This window comes from Nyctereutes procyonoides, unplaced genomic scaffold (assembly GCF_905146905.1).
Source record: "Nyctereutes procyonoides isolate TBG_1078 unplaced genomic scaffold, NYPRO_anot_genome, whole genome shotgun sequence".
NCBI classification, from domain to species: Eukaryota; Metazoa; Chordata; class Mammalia; order Carnivora; family Canidae; genus Nyctereutes; species Nyctereutes procyonoides.
Genome location: NW_026575030.1, coordinates 24,014,526 through 24,035,050, shown reverse-complemented (window position 1 = coordinate 24,035,050; position 20,525 = coordinate 24,014,526). Strand labels below are relative to the sequence as shown.

The 20,525-nt window shown below is 40.0% G+C and overlaps 1 protein-coding gene across 3 annotated transcripts in view; it reads right to left on the bottom strand.

Annotated features, from left to right (window-relative positions):
- KPNA1 (karyopherin subunit alpha 1) overlaps positions 1–19,939 on the bottom strand; it is a 70,807-nt gene extending 50,868 nt beyond the window's left edge. The window contains exons 1-2 of one of the 3 annotated variants that reach the window (XM_055316009.1): positions 19,775–19,939; positions 18,500–18,557 (exon numbers count right to left, since the gene is read on the bottom strand). The gene's annotated coding sequence lies outside the window, so the exon portion shown is untranslated. Of the gene's footprint in view, positions 1–18,499; positions 18,558–19,242; positions 19,259–19,774 lie in introns of those variants that run through there. The other 2 variants (XM_055316010.1, XM_055316008.1) reach the window with 2 other exon arrangements.
- Positions 19,940–20,525: the final 586 nt, after the last annotated feature.

Genomic DNA, 20,525 nt, shown 5'->3' with positions numbered 1-20,525 from the left:
TGGCTTATCCTTGAAAATGTCCCACATTCACTTGAGAAGAATATATATTCTATTGTTGCTGGGTGGTGGTTTGCTCTACAGATACCTATTAGCACTAGTTGGTTTATAGTGTGGTTTCTTTGTTGATCTTATGCCTGGTTGTTTTATATGCATTACTAAAAGTGGGATATTGCAGTCACCCAACCATTATTGCTAAATTGTCTATTTTTCTCTTCATTTCTGTCAGGTTTTGTTTCTTGTATTTTGGTGCTATTAGATACATATATATTTATAATTTTTATCTTTCTAGTAGACGGACTCTTTCATCCCTCTATATTTCTAGTAACATTTTTTGTTTTAATATCTATTTTTTCTGATATTCGTGTAGCCACTCCTTTCTTTTGGTTGTTGTTTGCCTAATAGATCTTTTTCCATCCTTATACTTTCAATGTACTTGTATCTTTATTTTTTTTTCGTCATCATTATAGTATTATTATTTTTTTAAAAAGGCCTCATTTAAAGCGCGCTGCACGCAGGGCGCCCGGGGAGGGCCTCGATCCCGCGCCCAGGACCCGCCACGCGCCGGAGGCCGACGCCCAGCCCCTGAGCCACCCAGGCGCTGGCGGGGGCCGGCGCGTCTGCACAGGGAAGTACTTTACTCATCTCTCTGTGAGCAGCTCTTATCCTCGCAGGTATTATTTTCACTCAGGTATTATTTTCACTCCGAACTAGAGCCCTCCCCGTGCTTCACGGCGGGCTCAAGGGCAAACAAAGGCTGCTGTGGAGACGGTCCTGCCAAGGAAAACCGCAGCTTTCCGCTCCGCCCGCCCCGGCGCCGCTTCCGTGGGCCTCTGTACTTGTATCTTTAAACTTAAAGTAAACCTCTTATAGAGAGCATATAGTTGGATACCCTGACAATCTCTGCCTTATTATATATATACTTTAATCAATTCATGTTTAATGTTATTATTGATATATTTGATTTGTGACTTTTTTCATTTTCTATGTCTCATGTCCTTTTTTTATTCATTTATTACTCTTTGACTGCTATTTACTTTTTTGCATTAAGTGAATATTTTCTAATGAAGCACTTAAATTTAATGACCTTTTCACTGTATTTTTTTTTTTTTGGCATTTCCCCCTAGTGGCTGCTCAAGGACTTACCATACATATTTTAACTACAGACTTAAGAATAGCTTCAGACTTCTACTAGCTTAATAACTTCCAGGAAGATATAGAAATGTTACGCTTTATTGCCTTTTCCTCCATTTGATGATATTGACTGTGATACATATTCTATTTAATATTACAAATCCACCAACGCACCATATTGTAATTATGACTTTACCACCTATAGTCACTTCCTTAGCTTTGCCTCCATCACCTCCTATGTGCTGACAGATATATTACAAATAGGAATTTCTATACCTTACAGGCCCAAGAACACATTGTATTCATATTATTTTACACAACTGCCTTTAAAAAAAATAGATTGACTGATTTTAGAGAGAGCATGTGAGCACAAGTGGGAAGAGCAGATTCTGAGAGAATGTGAAGTGGACTCCGCACTGAGCTCAAGTCCAATACAGGGCTCCATCTCATGACCCTGTGATTGTGACCTAAGCATAACCGAGAATCAGACGCCTAATCAACCTCACCACCCATACACCCCACACACTGCTTTTTAAATCAGTTCTGACTAAAAAGGAAAAAGAAATATGTGGTTATATTCTTTTAAAATTACATAATTATCTTTACTGGTACTCTCTGTTCATATAGATTCAAATTGCCATCTGGGATCACTTGCTTTTAGCCTAAAGAACTTCCTTCGGCATTCTTGCAAGGTGGGTCTGCTAGTAATAAACTCTCTCAGTTCCTCTTTATCTGGGAAAATCTTCATTTCATTATCTTTTTAAAAAAAAAAGATTTTATTGATTTGAGAGAGAGAGTATGAGCAGTGGATGAGGGGCAGAGGAAGGGAGGGAGGGCACGAGGCAGACAGAGAGAGAGAGAAGCAGACTCCCTGGCTAGCAGGAAGCCCAATGCAGGGCTTGATCCCAGAACCCGGAGATCATGACCTGAGCCAAAGGCAAATGCTTAACCAACTGGGCCATCCAGGCATCCCATTTCATTATCATTTTTAAAAAGAGCTTTGCTGGATATATAGGATTTTTGGATGACTGTATTTGTCTTTGAGTACTTAGACTATATTTTTACACTGCCTCTGGCCTCCACTGTTTCTCCTGAGAAATCAGCTATTATTCTTATCAGGATTCTCTTGTAAGTCAATTTCCTGAAGAAAAGATTGTAACCTGCTTCTCCCCCTAACCATCCAACCAAATCTCTGACCTTAAATCTTAAATCTTCTCCCTTAAACCGGGAGTACAGACAGCACACTTCTCTGAAAGATACACCCTATAGGAGCAGAGTATTTTGTTGTGAGGTTTTCCAGCAGCCTGAGTACGGGTGAGGTTTTCCAGCAGCCTGAGGTTTTCTCAGCTGGCCTATTCTGACATGGAATCACCACCTTATAAAACAGAAAAAAATAATCTATTCCCCAGTGTTCCCAGCAGCTCTGCACTCAGGTAGGGTCTCTGTTCCACAACTGGGGACTGGACACAATGCAGTTCTCTGAACCCAGAACCTAGCCTCAGCAGCAAGCAGCTGGGGGTAAGATGAGAAAACTGATGCCCTGCTCCTCCCAAAAAAAACCTTCCCTCCAATTGGAAGCTCTTCATTTAATATGACCTAGAAGCATTTCCAGACACTTTAAATAGTTGTTTTTCAAGTTTTCCCCAATTTTACTAGGGAATGGGTCTATAGCACTCTTTGTGCTGTCAGGCTGGAATTCACAAAACAGTGATTTTTAAGATGATTTTACCGCAAGCAAATGAGAATCATTTGATTTATAATGTGCCATGCTGTAACATCTACACTACCTAAATGTCTTAACAAACATTCAAGGCAAGAAATTACTATTCTCATTCTTTAAAGTTAAGGATTCAGGATGCTAAAAGAGGTTAAGTGACACTTAATACAACATACAGCAAGGATAGGAACCTAGGTTCCTGATTATAAACCTGATGTTCTACTGTTATTGACTGAACTGTGCTCGCCCTCTACCAACTATATACTGAAGCCCTAACTTCCATAATGACTATATTTGGATACGGGGCCTTTAAGGAGGTAATTAAGGTTAAATGAGGTCATAAGAGTGGGGTCCTAATCCAGTATGGACTAGTGTCCTTACAAGAAGAGGAAGAGACACAAGAGAGCTCTTTCTCCAACCCACCCTCTATGTACAAACACAAAAAAGATTACAGTGAGAAGATGGTCATCCCCATGTCAGGAAGAGAAGCCCTACCAGAAACCAACCCTGTTGGCACCTTGATCACGGACTTCTAGCCTCCAGAACTGGGATAAAATGAATTTCTGTTGTTTAAGACGCCCAATCTGTATTTTTTATGGTGGCCCAAGCAGACTAATATATACACCCAGCGGTATTTTGTCAGATTGAGCTTTATCAGACTGAAAGGCAGAGGCAATACAGATAAGAATCTGCAAATAATTCTAAAGGAACCATTTAACACTGCTGAGAAATGATCTAGAGAAAAAAAGCTGCATTCCTGAAGCAAGTAGCATTTTGGCTCTGAAATATCACAATATAGCATAATAATAGGCAGTGCTAAAATGATGACCCAAGTTCAAGAATCAGAAGCTTTAGGTCAAAGAAAGGAGAAAGCCTATGGGAACAGGGCAAGACCTGGATAAAGATTAACAATACCAAAAACCAATTAGACTTCAGTAATTGGAAGCCTGTACTCAACATGGAGCTGGAAGGGCACACAATTAAGGAAAGGCAATGTTAGGAATACACATATACAGGGAGAAAAAATAAATGATAAAACAAATGGAGTAAAAAGTAAAATGAATGACTGAGGAATGGGGTTGAAGAGTAAAAAGGAGACCTTTGTACACTTCTTGAAAGGCCTGTAAGTTTGAAATTAAAGCAAAAAAAAATTTAAATATGAAAAAGAACCTAAAAGGAAAAAATGTTCATACAAAACTGTTATCCACTTTCTTCTTTTTATTAAAGTAACATAAGAAGCAAGTCCGGAGAAGAGGCTGGCCTTAAAGCCCTGTTTTCAAATTTACTTCCTAGCACCATGATATAGAAATACTAAAGTTCTGGGAGTCTTGGTTTCCTCAATTGCACAATGGGCATATTACCTTATAAGGTGAAGAGAAGTAAGATGAAAGCATACTCCCTCTAACCCATATATAGCTCACACCTGATATTTGTGTAATGAAGAAATGGCTATAAATAGCTCTAAAGGTTCAAAAAAAGATCTCTTCTGACTAAAGTGATGAGGTATAACTTTATAGAGAAGATGGTGTTTCAGCTATGTTCTGAAGAATAGAATTTCAGCAGTTAAAAGAGAAATACCCACAAGAGTACAAATTAAAGGACAAACATTAGAAAATACATATACCCTTTTGGTTTTTATAGTATACTGATGGGAAATTATACACACAATTCTGCATGTTTGCTTCAATTCTGGACAATCTTCCATATAATGCCTATAGAGTTAAATTATTTTTAATATAGTAATTTTTATACCATAATGACCAGACTCTAAACATCACTGACAATTAAGCTTGTCTCCAATTTTCTATCACAAACAATGCTGTAACCAATATTCTCCTTCATGTATTTGCACATATTCTGCAATTATATCCAATCATGAATAAACAGTGGAACCTAAAGGTCTAAAGTATGTGCACTTAAAATTTTGATAGTCAAAACACCCTCTAAAATACTGCACCAAAGTACACCAGTGAATATGCATGCATCAGTTCCCCACAACTATTACTGTTAACACAAGATTGATTCAAACTTTTCCATACTTACAATATTCTATGTGAAAAATGTTTTTCATGAAAACTATTTTCATAACACTAAGATGTTACATGTGCTTTTTCACTTTCAAAGTTTTTCAGAAGTTTCATGATGTGATGACATCATTACTATGATGCCTAATAGAATGTGTGCTATTTATTTCTGAGTTTTAGTTTTTTAATTTCTAATACAGTAAATAACAGATATAAAACAACAACATAAAAAGTTCCTTGGGGTCCTCAATAAGTTAAGAGTGTAAAGAAGTTCCCAGGCCAAAAAATTTAAGAACACTTAAACCAATCTTTTTTGTCTGAAGAAAAAAATAGTCATTGGATATTCAGATAACATTCTAATCATAGATTAAGGAAACTCAACATTTTTACAATACTGTCTTCCTGGTCAAGAATTAAACATATATTTCCACTTATCTTTTTTGTTGCAATCACAGATGTGAAATTTTCTTCCATCATATTCTAACTGGCTACTGTCTATATGTGAAAAAATTACTCATTACTATACATATATTAATTTTTTTAAGCCAGCCAAAGAATTAAGTCTTTCAGCTGGCACTCCGGATATTTAACATCTTTTTTTTTTTAATTTTTATTTATTTATGATAGTCACAGAGAGAGAGAGAGAGAGAGAGGCAGAGACACAGGCAGAGGGAGAAGCAGGCTCCATGCACCAGGAGCCCAACGTGGGATTCGATCCGGGGTCTCCAGGATCGCGCCCTGGGCCAAAGGCAGGCACCAAACCGCTGCGCCACCCAGGGATCCCATATTTAACATCTCTAAAAAATTCTAACTTTTGCCTCCTCCATTCTAATGCTTGTATTAAATTTCACTTCTTGTTTTAAAATATTGGACTAGTACTTCCAGGACAAAGTTACAATGTTAAGCAACTAAGGTTATAGCAGGCATTTTTATCTCATTTCTGGTCTTGATCCAGGTCTAGTGTTTTGTTACTAAACATGATACTGGGGTATTTTTTTTTTAAGCCTGGTTTACTGAGGTATTATTTATAATTTACACACACAGTAAAACTTAACATTTAAGTAAACACCATTACAAATAGAGAACATTTTTTTTTTTTAACTAAGAAAAGTTCTTTGAGGTCTTTTCTAGTAAATCCACTCTGTCCCCAAACCTCAGGCACTCAATGATTTATTTTCTGTCCCTACAGTTTTGCATTTTCCAGAATGTAAAATAAATGGAACTATCCAGTATGTAACCTGCTTCTTTCAGTCACTATTAACTAATCTGAGATTCATCAATGTTGTTTCATCCAGCAGTCATTCATATTCCTTCTAATGCTGAACTGTATCCCACATTTTTTTCTGTTCACCAGATGACAGACATTAGAGTTGTTTGCAGTTTTTGGTGAGGACGAATAGGCCACTATATAAACATTCACATATGGATTTTTAAGATTTTATTTATTTATTCATGAGAGACACAGAGAGAGAGAGGCAGAGACACAGGCAGAGGGAGAAGCAGGCTCCATGCAGGGAGCCCGACGTGGGACTCCATCCCGGGTCTCCAGGATCAGGCCCTGGGCTGAAGGTGGCGCTAAACCACTGAGCCACCAAGCTGCCCCATATATGGGTTTTGTATGAACAAGTATTTTCATTCTTCTTGGGCAAAAACCTAGGATGACACTGTTGGGTCATATGGTAAAAATATGTTTAACTATATAAGATCATCAAACAGTTTTTCAAAGTGGCTGTACCATCATGCAGTCCTACCAGCAATCTACGAGCTCCAGTTGTGTTGCAGAACTGTTTTGAGATACTTTAAAAAAATAACATCTAAGTACCAGCTATTCATATCTATTTTACTAGTTTTTAAAACCCGAAATATGTGGATTTTATCAAATGACTTTTTGGCAGTTATTAAAATGGTCCACTTTATCTACTTTAATATGGTGAGATATTAATAGATTTCTTAATATTGAATGATTCTTGGAATAAACAGTCATTGTGCTTCATCCTTTTAAACTCTATATTAACATTTTCTTTAAAATTTCTACACACGTTAATATTTTCTTAAAAATTTCTACACCACTAAATCAAAATCACAATGAGAGATTACCTAACACCTGCCATAATAGCTAGTTCCAGGAACACAAGAAACAAGTGTTGTCTTGAGAAGATGTGAAAAAAAAGGAACCCTTATGCGCTGTTGGTGAAAATGCAAACTGATGCAGCCACTGTAGAAAACAGTTTAGAGGTTCCTCAAAAAACTAAAAGTAGAATCACCAAATAATCCAGTAATTCCACTACTGGGTATTTACCCAAAGGAAATGGAAACACTCATTCTAAAAAATACATGCAGCCCTATGTTTATTGCAGCACTGTTTATAATAGCCAAGATATGGAAGGAACCTAAGTGTCCATTGATAGATGAATGGATAAAGAAGACGTGGTGTATATATATACAATGGAATATTACTCTGCCAACAAAAAAGAGAGAGACCTTGCCACTTACAACAACATGAATGGACCTAGAGGATATTATACTAAGTGAAAAAACTCACAGAAAGACAGTATGATTTCACTTATATGTGGAATCTAAAAAAACAAACAAAACAAAAAGCAAAACCAACCCATAAAGAACAAACTGGTGGTTAGCCAGAGGGGAAGGGGAGTGGAGAAATGGGCAAAAGAGGTAAAGGGGAGTGGGAGATACGGCCTTCCAATTATGAAATGACTAAGTCACGGGGATGAAAGGTACAGCAACTTCTCAGGAATACAATCAACAGTATTTTAACAATGTTGTAAGATGACAATATAGTAGCTACACTTGTGATAAGCATTGCACAGGTATAGAGTTATAGAATCACTAAGCTGTATACCTGAAACTAATGCAATATTGTGTCAGCTATACTTCAAATAAAAAAAAAACAAAAATTTTTTTCCAGTATCCATAAAGGAGATTGATTAGTTAATATAATACCCTCCTCCCCACCTTTTGTGGGGGACAAGGATTTTATATCTGTTACATTGAGAACTTTTTGAAAAAATAGGTGGGTATGATTCTAATTATAGGAATCATAATTGGAATCAAAACCATGTAAACAGTTAAAAGATCAGTGGTTGTTGCCAGGGGTTTGTAGGGTGGGAGGGATAAAGACAACAGCAGAAAAGATTTTTAGGGCATTTAGAAACTACTCTGTATGATACTGTAATGGTGCATACCTGTCACCATACATGTATCAAAACACATATATGTATAACATGAAGAATGAATGTAAACTTAATGAAAACTATGGACTCTGGAATGATAATGATATACCAGTATGGCATTATAACATTATAACAAATGTACCAATCTGATGCAAATGCTAATGGTGGGGAAGGTAGTGGGGTATGTGGGAACTCTACTTTCCATTCAATTCTGTTATATATCTAAAATTGTTCTAAAAAATAAAGTCTATATTTAAAGATCTTAAATATTCATTCACTCATATTGATAATTGAGATTGGTTGGTTCTCTCTGTGAGTTAAATATCTGCCACAAGGGAGAGGTTTTTGAAAAACAGACACCTCAACTATCCTTCCAAAGAATTTGATTAAGTCTGAAGCATATACTAGGTCTCTGGTATTGTTTTTTTTCTTTCAAAGATTCCCAAATAAATTCTGATATGCATCTGCAATTGAAAAACACTATAGTAGAACAAAAGCTTTACTGGAAAATAATGCAAAATACAGCTGAAATGTAGGCTTAGGTTGGACTGAAAGAACCTTAATAATAGAAGTGAAACAAAATCTACAGAGGGATTATAAGAGGAATAGCAAAGTAATAGCATGAAAAATTCTGCTAATCTCAAAATATTTTTAGGATATTATCGCATAGACAATTAATTAAAAAACATAGGTTACTGTCAACTTTTCAAAGTACCCTCTCAGGAACCAGAAGCCTTTAAAGTTAAAGCCATTATGCCTAATTTTCCATGTTTTCTAAGGAAAAAAAGCCAGGAAAGCAATAAAATTTAAAACTAGATGGAAAATCGGTGGTACAACAGAAAAGCATTCCACTCTTCCAAAATGAAATCTTCCACTTTCTCCTTCATGTCCATTTAATTATCAAATTTTCCTTGTTATTCTCTCCAAAGTGTTTGATTTTATCTGCTCCTGTCTATCCTCACTCCTACCAGTCTAGTCCACGTCCTTATAATCCTATACCCACATAAATGCAAGAACTCTAACCCACCACCCTTCCTTAACATCAAGCTTTCTGCTTTTCAATTCATCCTTCACATAGCTCTCAGATTTATCTCCACACCTTTTTCACTGTATTACTTCAGTGCTTAAGGACCTAGAATGAATCATTAGCACATCTTAAATCAGATTTGAACTTCTTTGTTCTACAAGATCCCTTGGTCTTGATTGATTCAATACTCTCTTCATTCTATACCAATCTATACCCAACACACTGAATGTAGATCTTTTTATATTTTATTATATTCAAGATGGTAAGTATTTAGTGTGTGGAATCAATCCACTTAGTCAGTAAATCCCAAACACACACTAAAAGTTCTGAGTATTTAAAATTCAAAATATTCTTTGTGAAACACTATAAAACATTCATATAGTTCACTTAACCATATAAATTAAGTATAACTTTATTAGAAAATATGTATGATATGTACTTAATATCAAAAAACCAAAACCGGGATCCCTGGGTGGCGCTGCGGTTTAGCGCCTGCCTTTGGCCCAGGGCGCGATCCTGGGGAACCGGGATCAAATCCCACGTCGCGCTCCCGGTGCATGGAGCCTGCTTCTCCCTCTGCCTGTGTCTCTGCCTCTCTCTCTCTCTCTCTCTCTCTCTCTCTCTGTGTGTGACTATCATAAATAAATAAAAATAAAAATAAAAAACCCAAAACCATGAGAAAGTATGACTACAAAATAAGTTATGGATTTGTAAATTTAAGCATAAATAAATCTAAATATAAAAAACTTACAGTTCATTATAAATATTAATTATTCATGTTACCAACTTCTAACCAAGTGATAGGCCCTTTTAAAAGTTTTTAATAAAAATTAGAGAAGTAAAATTGAAAATACCCTAACTCAGGGGACACCTGGGTGGCTCAGTGGTTGAGCATCTGCCTTTGGCTCAGGTTGGGATCGCAAGGTATTGGATGGAGTCCTGCATCAGGCTCCCCATATGGAGCCTGCTTCTCCTTATACCTATGTCTCTGCCTCTCATGACTAAGTGGTTAAATCTAAAAAGAAGGAAGAGAAGAGAAGAGAAAAGAAAAAAGAAAAGAGAAAAGAAAACAAAAAGAAAAAAAGAAAAAGAAAAAGAAAAAGATCCTATTCAGGGTACCTGGTGGCACAGTCGGTTACGTGTCCAACTCTTGATTTCAGCTCAGGTCATGATTTTGTGTCCTGGATGGATGGTACCCCTGGTCAGACTCCCTGCTGAGCAGAGTCTGCTGTCTCTCTCTCCCTCTGCCCCTCCCCCTGCTTGTGTGCTCTCTTTTCATTTTTTTAAAAAATGAAGATATCCTACTCATTTTTTTCCTATAAAATAATTCAAATAGTTCCTTTATTTTAGTGACAACATTCTAGTGGGGTCAAAGTCTGAAAAATACTGCCCTAAATCTCTCCTATGAGAAGTCAATACTGCAAACGTGATTTGTTGTGCTCATCTCTAGTTATATATTACAGCTCTAACCCCATAAATCTAATAGAAATCCTTAGATGTCCCAGCTTCAAACTTTCTTCCACTGAGAAGTTGACTATAACCTTTGACCCTGAATTCTGACCTCAGCTTCTAGTATCTACAGGGTCACAACTTGTAATGTTCCCCAAAGACCTTCTCAATAGCTAAACATTTAAAGGAAAATATTTACTAAAGATTTAGAAACCCGTACCTCAAGATTCAGTAATTCCACTTCCGGAATATACCCAAAGGAAATAAAATTAGCAGTATGTATAAGACTGTTCACTGCAGTGTGATTGTTACAGTGAAAATTTGTAAACCTAAAAACTTCAAAATGAGGGCTTAAGTTATGGAAATTATAATATACTGAGAAATGAGAAACAATACTAACATATGAAAAATCTGGATGTTGGGAACAAAAACTCAACTTATATTATTCTCTATACCTTTAGAAATATTTCATAACTTAAAGTGGTATACAAAAATTTTAAGACAAAGTATTATTCTTCTGTATCTTCCAAATTTTCTATAATAAGAATATACTATTTATATAATAAGTCTTTCAAAAGTAGAGCTGAAAGCATATATAGACACAGAAAGCTTCCCAGCCTATCTAAAATACTGAAAACAGTGCATTTCTTTACTTTCAGCTAGAATTTTATCAACTCAATGTTCTATTTCATCAAGGATCTGATTAAAAACTTTAGATTTTTATGAAAAACTGCCTCTTTCCTTCTATGTAGCTGGATTTTTAAAATTTATTTTTAACTCTAATTTTTCTTTAAAGATTTATTTATTTATTTATTTATTTATTTATTTATTTATTTATTTAAGAGAGAGAACCTGAATGGTTCAGTCCATTAAGAGTCTGCCTTCTGTTCAAGTCATGATCACAGGACCTGGAATCTGGCTGTGTTGGGCTCCCTGCTCAGCAGTGAGTCTGCTTTTCCTTCTCCCTCCATTCATGTTCTCTCTCTCTCAAATAAAAATCTTTTACAAGAGAGAGAGCACTGTGCGGGTGCAACAGCGCAGGCACATGCACGAGGGGGCGGGGGGGGGGAGGAAGAGAGAGGTAAAAAATCTCGGAGGGCGCAGACTCCCTGTTGAGCGCTGAGCCCAAAGCAGGGCTCAATCATATGACCCTGAAAGATGAGAACCTGAGCCAAAATCAAGAGTCCCATCCTCCACCACCTGAGCCACCCAGGGGCCCCTTGAATTTTTTTTTTTGTTCTTGTTGTTAAATCTTTCCCAAAAATGGTGTAAAGAGTTCCTTCATATTAAAAAAGAAAAACTGGAAACTGCCTTAATCCAATTCATATTCATTACTGAAATTAATAAGTTCTGTAATGTATCTATCACATGTACACTTATGAAGGTTTCCACATTTCAAATTAAGAAACTGCACATACAGGATGTACCTTTCTTCCCAAAACAGATTAACAACTCAAAGCTCAGAACTTTTAATTATTTTAGGATTTTATTTTTAAGTAATCCCTATACCAAAATGGGGCTTGAACCCACAAACCCCAAAATCAAAAGTCAAACATTCCACCAACCAAGCTGGTCAGGGCCCCCCTCAGAAATTTTAATTTTTATCTTCAATACTAAGCATAGCACTGAGCATACAGTAGTCCCTCAAATGAACAGACCAGAAAATAGTTTATGAACTAATGTAATATTGTGTGTCAACTATACTCAAATTTAAAAGAGTATATAAAGAAATAAAATGGTGGAATCCCTGGGTGGCGCAGCGGTTTGGCGCCTGCCTTTGGCCCAGGGCGCAATCCTGGAGATCCGGGATCGAATCCCACGTTGGGCTCCCGGTGCATGGAGCCTGCTTCTCCCTCTCCCTATGTCTCTGCCTCTCTCTCTCTCTGTGTGTGACTATCATAAATAAATAAAAATTTAAAAAAAAAGAAATAAAATGGTAATTTTGATAGATAAATCAACACTAAAATTATAACCTTTTTTCTTTTAAAGGAATGAACCACAGGAAAAAGAAGAGAATCACATATGATATGTCAAAACCTTGTTAGAAGCTGTAAAACCGATGGTCAAAAGACATTAAACTAGCAAAGTGGATAACTCTAAAACCTGCAAAGAAGCTGATTCACACTGCCCACAAGCAGGAGGCTTCACAGGCATCTCTGAAGGTTGAGGGGAAAAAACTACAAGGTTAGCTGAAAGTCTACAAAACAGTCATCACAGCCAGACTTCCTCCCCCACTGTTCAGAGCCAAGCAACCATCCCTCCTCCAACCCTATAGTTGTAGAGAGGCTTACTCTGAAAAAACCAGAGACTCCAAAATGGAGGTCTCCAATACAAGTGAGGACAGGAATGTATGCCACACAGAAAACAGGATTACATGAACACAATGAACAGTGAGAACCCCAGCTCCTTTTCTAAGATAGGTTCTCAAAATATAGCAGCCAAGTGTACAAACCCTCCCCACAAGAGACTGGAGGCTCTTTCTCAAGGAAACTGACCAGCCCAAGAGAAAAGACCTATGAGTGTCCCCTCTTCCCATAAATGGTCACCTTTAACAAGCCACACCTATAGACTTTTCAATTCAGTCTTTGGCACTTCACTCTTAAATATGAATGGACAGCCATATAAGGTTCTAGCTGGGGAAAGCCACTATAGAAAAAAGACAGCAAAAAGAAACAAACAAAAAAAAAAAAAGGAACTTAGAAGGAAGAGAGTGGGGGGGGGTAGGAAACAAAAAAACTATCATTAACATCTTCAGAAGGATTATAGTGTCTGAAAAACATAAAGACACTATACCATAAAATGAGCTCTAAGAAACTTAAAATGTGATAGAAATTAAAAACTCAAAAGGTTGGAAGATACCACTGAAGAAATTTCTTAGGAAGCAGAACAAAAAAGACTAAGTGATGGAAAATGAGTGGGAAAAGGAAAGAAAATTAAAAGAAGGGATCCCTGGGTGGCGCAGCGGTTTGGCGCCTGCCTTTGGCCCAGGGCGCGATCCTGGAGACCCGGGATCGAATCCCACGTCAGGCTCCCGGTGCATGGAGCCTGCTTCTCCCTCTGCCTATGTCTCTGCCTCTCTCTCTCTCTCTCGCTCTCTCTCTGACTATCATAAGTAAAAAAAAAAATAAAAAAATAAAAAAAAAAAATTAAAGAAAATTAAAAGAACAACCTATGAATTCCAATACCCAAATAATACAAATTGCAACAGAGAACAAAAAAGTTGATGAGGAAGAGATTATCAAGCAAGGCATCAAACATAGAGTACCCATTCAATGAAAGACACTACGGACAAAATTAAAAGACAACAGGCTCAGAAAAGATATTTTCCAAACCTAAAATCAACATTCAAATTTAACCTCCACAAGGAACTTCTGCAAACCAAAAAGACAGCAACCCAAAGAAAAGAAAAACTAAAGGCAAAACAATCTTCAAAAGGGAAAACCTGAATGGATCCAAGAGATGCTCAAACTCATTGTAATTAGAGAGAGAGTGTAAACTGAAACAATGAGATACCACTTTATACCCATCAGATTGGCAAAATATTAGAAAGCTGAATAAAACCAAGTACTGACAAAGATATGGGCAAACAAGAACCCTTCTGTAGTTCTAGTAGGCACACAAACTAGTTCTCTGATTCTATGCCCAGGAGTCCCACTCCTAGGTATATATCCCAGAGAATTTCTCACACAAGTCCATAATAAGGTACAAGTAATAGTATATTTACCACAGTGTATCTGTGATGCCATAAAGGCAACTCAGCTGGGAAAGAAAAAAAAATGTGGTAGATAGATGTGTATTATGGGATTACATTATGCACAACCATATGTGCACATAACAAAACAGAAATGTCTCCAAAACAATCTAAAAAAAAAAAAGCAAGAAACAGAGAAACATCTATAATAAACTAAATACATACACACACACCACTATTCACAATGATTCAATGTTTCATATATAATCAAGAAATACATCAATCACAATGCAGTGGATACCTGCTAAAAATGGGGAAATAGGGCTCAGAAATGAAAGGAAAATTTAAAGAACCCTGTATAGTCTGATGATAGTGCATCAAGAACTGAGAAGCATAACTTCAAAACTCTTTTAACCTAAGGTCCAAAATATAATTTTAGAAAATTTTTCCCAGAACTAAAGAATGTACGTTTCCAGCTTGTAAGCATCCATGGAATGCCATTAAAAGCAAAACAAAACAAAACAAACACACACCAAACCCTAGATAGGTATATCATCATGAAATTTCAGGGGTTAAAAATAATAACTGAAAAGTTTCTAGAGACAGGGGGAAAGATGGGAGGGTCACAAACAAAGAAGAATCAGAATGGTTTTGGACATCAACAGCAACAATGGAATGTAAGAAAACAAGCTACGACTTCCACACTTTTTAAGCTTACAATTTTATACCCAGCCAAATTATTGATAAAATGTTAAAACAGAATAGAGATTTATTTCAATCATGCACAATCTCAAAAAGTTTTTACTTCCCAGGTATCCTTGCTCAGGAGGCTAAGAAAATATGGGAAACAGGAGAGCCAACAAAGGAGAGAGGCAAAGAGAATTTAAAGAGTGACACAGAAGTTCTAGAATAAAGGTACCAAGTAGGTCTAGAAAGTAACCAGTCCAGACTGCATTAAAAGGACAGGGAGTTCCAGAACAGCTATCTCAGGAAATGAAGGGAGGTGGGGAGAGAGGTATTATTAAATCCTGAGGAAAAAAACAAAGTGGTTAACATAAGAAATGACATCATAATATACTACATGGTTCAGCTCTGAATATTAACACAGTTATAATACTTTACACTCTGAATACTGACTTAATAAAGAACTATGTCAGTTATACTGGGAGGATGCAAGAGGCAGTGTGTATTCATGGAGGAAAGTCAATAGATAATGCCTGAAATTGCTATATCAGGAAAAAGCAATGGAAGCAAATTATTAATATGAGAGTAAACAGCTTTAAAAAATAGAGTGTAAGGGCACTTGGGTGGCTCAATCAGTTAAGCATCCAACTCTTGATCTCAGCTCAGGTCTTGATCTCAGAGTCACAAGTTCAAGCCCTGCATATGGCTCCACACTGAGCGTGAAGTCTACTTAAAAAAAAAAAAAAAAAAAAGGTAGCCTCTAAAAATGCAAGGCTAGGACAGAGGACAACTGTTTTTTATATATAGTATTCTAATTTAAAAATTGTATTTTTTAATAGCTTATAGAGCAAGGAACTTAGTCTTTCTTCAGCTTTTAGTAAATTAGATCTTCACAGTTATCATTTCATGATGCTAAAAGAACATCTAGTTTGTTCTGCTTAGGAGACTGAACTGCAAACCAAGACAAAATCAAGCTTCAATGGTTGATGTGATCATAGTACAAACAGCCCTGTACAGCTCTATTACCTATCATGTGAAGTAGGGCAAGTTACCTAACCACCCTGTACATGTAACCACCTCTTCAAAGTGGTTTTGCAAGGATAATTAAGTAGAAACACTTAATGTAGTGCCTGATCCATCAATAGACGTTAGTCCCTCCTGCCTTTCTGTTCCCTAGCTACATGCCCCCACTCTGGCCCCAAGCTGCCTTGTTGGTCAGAATACAGAGACTCATGGACAACTCAGCACATATCCCTCCTCATGCTGGAAAATCAATCACGATGAGTAAGCAGACTTATCTTTGTATATGAAGGGCAGCATTATTCTTGTTATGTGAAGAAGATTATCCCCATTATCCACGTTCTGGATTATTGCCTGCTTTCAAGAACTGTCCTAATTAATCTACTACACTAGGTCAGAAACATTTTATCACTTCAATCTGTGTTTTGTGGGGTTGTTAACATCTTAAACACACATACACATACACACACACACACACACACACACACACGCCAGAACTGCATGTTCTATCAGTCTTCATTCCTGCTCTTTCAATTCAGGGCCTCAAAATTTTCTAATGCAGGCCCTATCTGGCCCCCCGTTGGCCTGGGGCCACCTCCTGCTTACTGCAGCAAGAACAGAGCGAAATCAGCCCCAATCAGCTAATTGAATTGTTTACCATTTCCAACATTTTCTTCCATTATTATGGCTGAATTCACAATACCTGCAGAGTATGGTGATCTTAAAACAAAGACTTTGGGTAAAAGGGAATTGCCTTTATCACTAGGTCAGTCACTTTTACTTGTATGGTCCAAAGTCTTAATTGATTTTATACAAAGTATAAATGTATATATGTACTTCTAAAAACAATCTGACAGACTTAAAAACACAAACATCATAAACCAAGATAATCACTAATTTGGCAAACATAGGCTATAACAATGGCGCTAAAAAGATAGAATCCCTAATCTCAAATATAAGGGAAAAAGGTAGAAACGAAATTGAGAGCAACAGAAAACAAAGAAAATAGTCCCGGAAACAAATGAGAGAAATTCCAAGCTATCTGGTATAGTTTATAACATAGATGAGGCTAAGGAAAATCACAAATATTAGACACAGCTCTGAACCTCTGGACAGCCAAAGTGTAAAGAGCAACAGGATGGCTTACAAAACACAAACGACCTGGGCAGCTCCGGTGGCGCAGCGGTTTGGCGCCGCCTGCAGCCTGGGGTGTGATCCTGGAGACCCGGGATCCAGTCCCGCATGGAGCCTGCTTCTCCCTCTCCCTGTGTCTCTGCCTCTCTCTGTCTATGAATAAAAAAATAAAATCTTAAAAAAAAAAAAAAAAAACCACAAACGACCTAATGAAAGCCCTCATTTGTTTTTTTATCTTGTTTTGTTTTTTTCAAAGGTCTATCAATTTGTCTTAAAAAGAATTTGGCTCTAAAGTATTCATAAGGACCAGTAAATTAGAGTCTCGGATGGCCATGAAAATTCTCAAAAAAAAAAAAAATTATCTCCGTGTTCCAATCCTAGACAAAAATCAAAGCCTATAACATTAAACCACAGGTCTGTGAAGAGGGCCTAAAGTAACAAAATGCGAGTATACTGACTTCAGGTGAGGTGTTTACTTGTCATATAGTTTACTCTAGGTTTTTACAGGATGTATGTTCTGTTTCTCTACTGGACTGTAAACTTCTCAAGGCTCAGGTCTGGATTCCATTTGAATTCCCTTTGCTATTTACTAGAGTACATTACAGTTTCTGCTCAATTACAACAACTGATAAAATGCCATGCAGCTTGTGTTTGTATTCCTTATGTTAGTCTTCCGCTCCCCACTGTCGATTCCATGACACAGTCAAGCGTGTTCCGGCTACATCTGCATCCCTGGTCTCAGAGCGCACACAGTAAGTGTTCACTCAATGAACGTTAAATTTAACAAAAAAACAGGGATCCCTGGGTGGCGCAGAGGTTTAGCGCCTGCCTTTGACCCAGGGCGCAATCCTGGAGACCCGGGATCGAATCCCACGTCGGGCTCCCGGTGCATGGAGCCTGCTTCTCCCTCTGCCTATGTCTCTGCCTCTCTCTCTCTCTCTCTCTCTGTGTGACTATCATAAATAAATAAAAATTAAAAAAAACAAAAACAAAAAAACAGAGGATCAAAAAAAAAAAAAAAACAAAAAACAAAAAACAGAGGATCCCTGGGTGGCTCAGCGGTTTGGCGCCTGCCTTCGGCCTGGGGCGTGATCCTGGGGTCCCGGGATCAAGTCCTGCATCGGGCTTCCTGAATGGAGCCTGCTTCTTCGTCTGCCTGTGTTTCTGCCTCTCTCTCCAATTAATTAATTAATTAATTAATTAAATCTTTTAAAAATTTTAACAAAAAACACAACGAAGAAGTATGAAGGAGAGGAGAAATAATTTTTTTTTCCCCTTGGAGAAGTAATTCTTAAAATGGCGGTGCTCTTGAATTCTTAGGTTCCATCCAGTAAGAGCTGGATGACTTTAGGTTAAGTTCTTAACTTCTCTGGCCTTCAAAGTTTCATGTGTAGAATCGAAAACAAAAAAAAAAAAAAAATCAACACCTACTTCAGAGTTACTGTGGGGACTGCACGCTTTACTACACCCGAGGTATTCGGCGCAATACCTGGAAAAGAGATCAAATGTTCATCGCTTTCTCCCAAGTCCTCCGTCTCACAATCAGGTAGACACGGTGCCCTCCCCCCCCCCCCCCCCCGCCAAAGAATGCAGGATTTCGGTACAAATACAATAGACTTCATGATCCCTTCCCTTTGACAAGGTGCAAAATCCCATCTCCTCACGGGGGGGGGGGGGGGGAGGACTTCTGGATCCATATCAAAAATATGACATAACACCCAGCACGAGTTAATGGTCAAGAATGAGCCTGGAAGCGACGGGAGAGGAGGGAGGGGGAGGGGGACGGGAATCACTCATCTAGCGCTGAGACCCGGGGATTTAGAAGGAACGGCTTTTTGAAAGGGGGGAAGGGGTAAAAAAAGAAAAGGATTGAGAAAGTTACAACTATTATTGATTAGCATGGTTTAGAAAATGGGACTTCAAAACGGCTCACGCTGTGAATCTAAACCTTAAAAAAAAAATGCTCTGAAAATTTGCCGCCCCTCGCGCCCCCCCCGCCCCCCCCCCCCACGGAAAGTGGCACCTGAAACGCTTTGCTGTCGACCTACAACGTCGCTCCGAGGCGACCTCCCCCCGACTCCGGCCGGCGCTCGGCCCCCTCAGCGGACACCTCGCGGCCCCCCGCCCCCCCGCCACGCGCTCGCCGCCGGCCAAGTTGTCAGGCCTCTCCTCACCACACGCCCGGCGGCCGCCTCAGGCCCCGGGCGCCCCCACATCCGTGGGCCGCAGCCGTCCGCCCCCGCCGCCGCCCCGCGGCCTCCCGACGCCCCGCGCGGCTCGGGCTGCGACCCGCGAGTCGCCGACACGCTCCCTCCCGACGCCGCTCACAGGATCTCCACCCGCGGCGCTCGCCTGCTCTCCGCCCCGCTGCCTCCCCGGCGCCCCGCAGTCCCCGCCGCCGCCGCCGCCGCCGCCGCCCCGCCCCGACCGGCGTTCCCGATGGCGATCACACCAGCGCTCCCCACCCCCACCCCCGCTCCGCCGGCCGCGCGGCCGTCACACCAGCCGGGCCCGTGACGTGACGCACGGACGCGCCGCGAGCCCCCGGGCCCAGGAACCCGAGCTGCGCCCGGCCGGCGCCCGCCCCCGCCCCCGCCCCCGCCCTCGCCCTCGCCCTCGCCCCGGGGCCTGTCCGGGTCCCGCCGCGGGCTGCCGGAGCCGCCGGCGAGAGGGGGAGGGGCCGGAGCCGCGGGGCCCCGCACTCACCAGGCTCGAGGCAACCGACGCTGGCGTGAGCCGCTGGCTCGCTCGCCGCCCGCCGTACCGCTCCCGCGCGCACGCTCCCGCAGCCGGCCAGCGCCGGGGCTCACCAGGCCTCGCTCTCCGCCGCCGCGCACCCAGCAGCGAGACCCAGCTCAGCGGGCGTTCGCAGTGCGCCTGCGCGCGGGGGCCGGCCCGCACGCCTGCGCGCGTCCTTCGGGCGGCCCTGCTGCAGAGGCTGCCGGGAGATGTAGTTTTCCAGCACTTTCCCTGCACCGCCCTCGCGGGTAGCAGGAACCTAAATAGTAAACAGTCGGGGATGGGCGAGGTCGCGCTGAGGAGGAGGAGATTCGCGGTAAAGGGGCAGAGAGGTTGGAGGAGCGCGGGGCAGTGACCGTGGGACCGTGCTTGGGTTGAATTGCAAAGTCATGTCTGCAAATCTGTCTTCGCGGCTCTTCCTAGGCGGATCGATCCTTGCCTCACCTGTTTATTACTAGCCTCTAACGTGGTGGCTTGGACCTAATACACGTTTATTAAATGAATGATGGAACAAAAGATGAATGGATAAAGAAGATGTGGTATATGAAAATATCAGTGAGGGTGACAAAACATGAGACCCCTAACTCTGGGAAATGAACAAGGGGTGGTGGAAGGGGAGGTGGGTGGGGGGTGGGGGTGACTGGGTGATGGGCACTGAGGGGGGCACTTGGCGGGATGAGCACTGGATGTTATGCTATATGTTGGCAAATTGAACTCC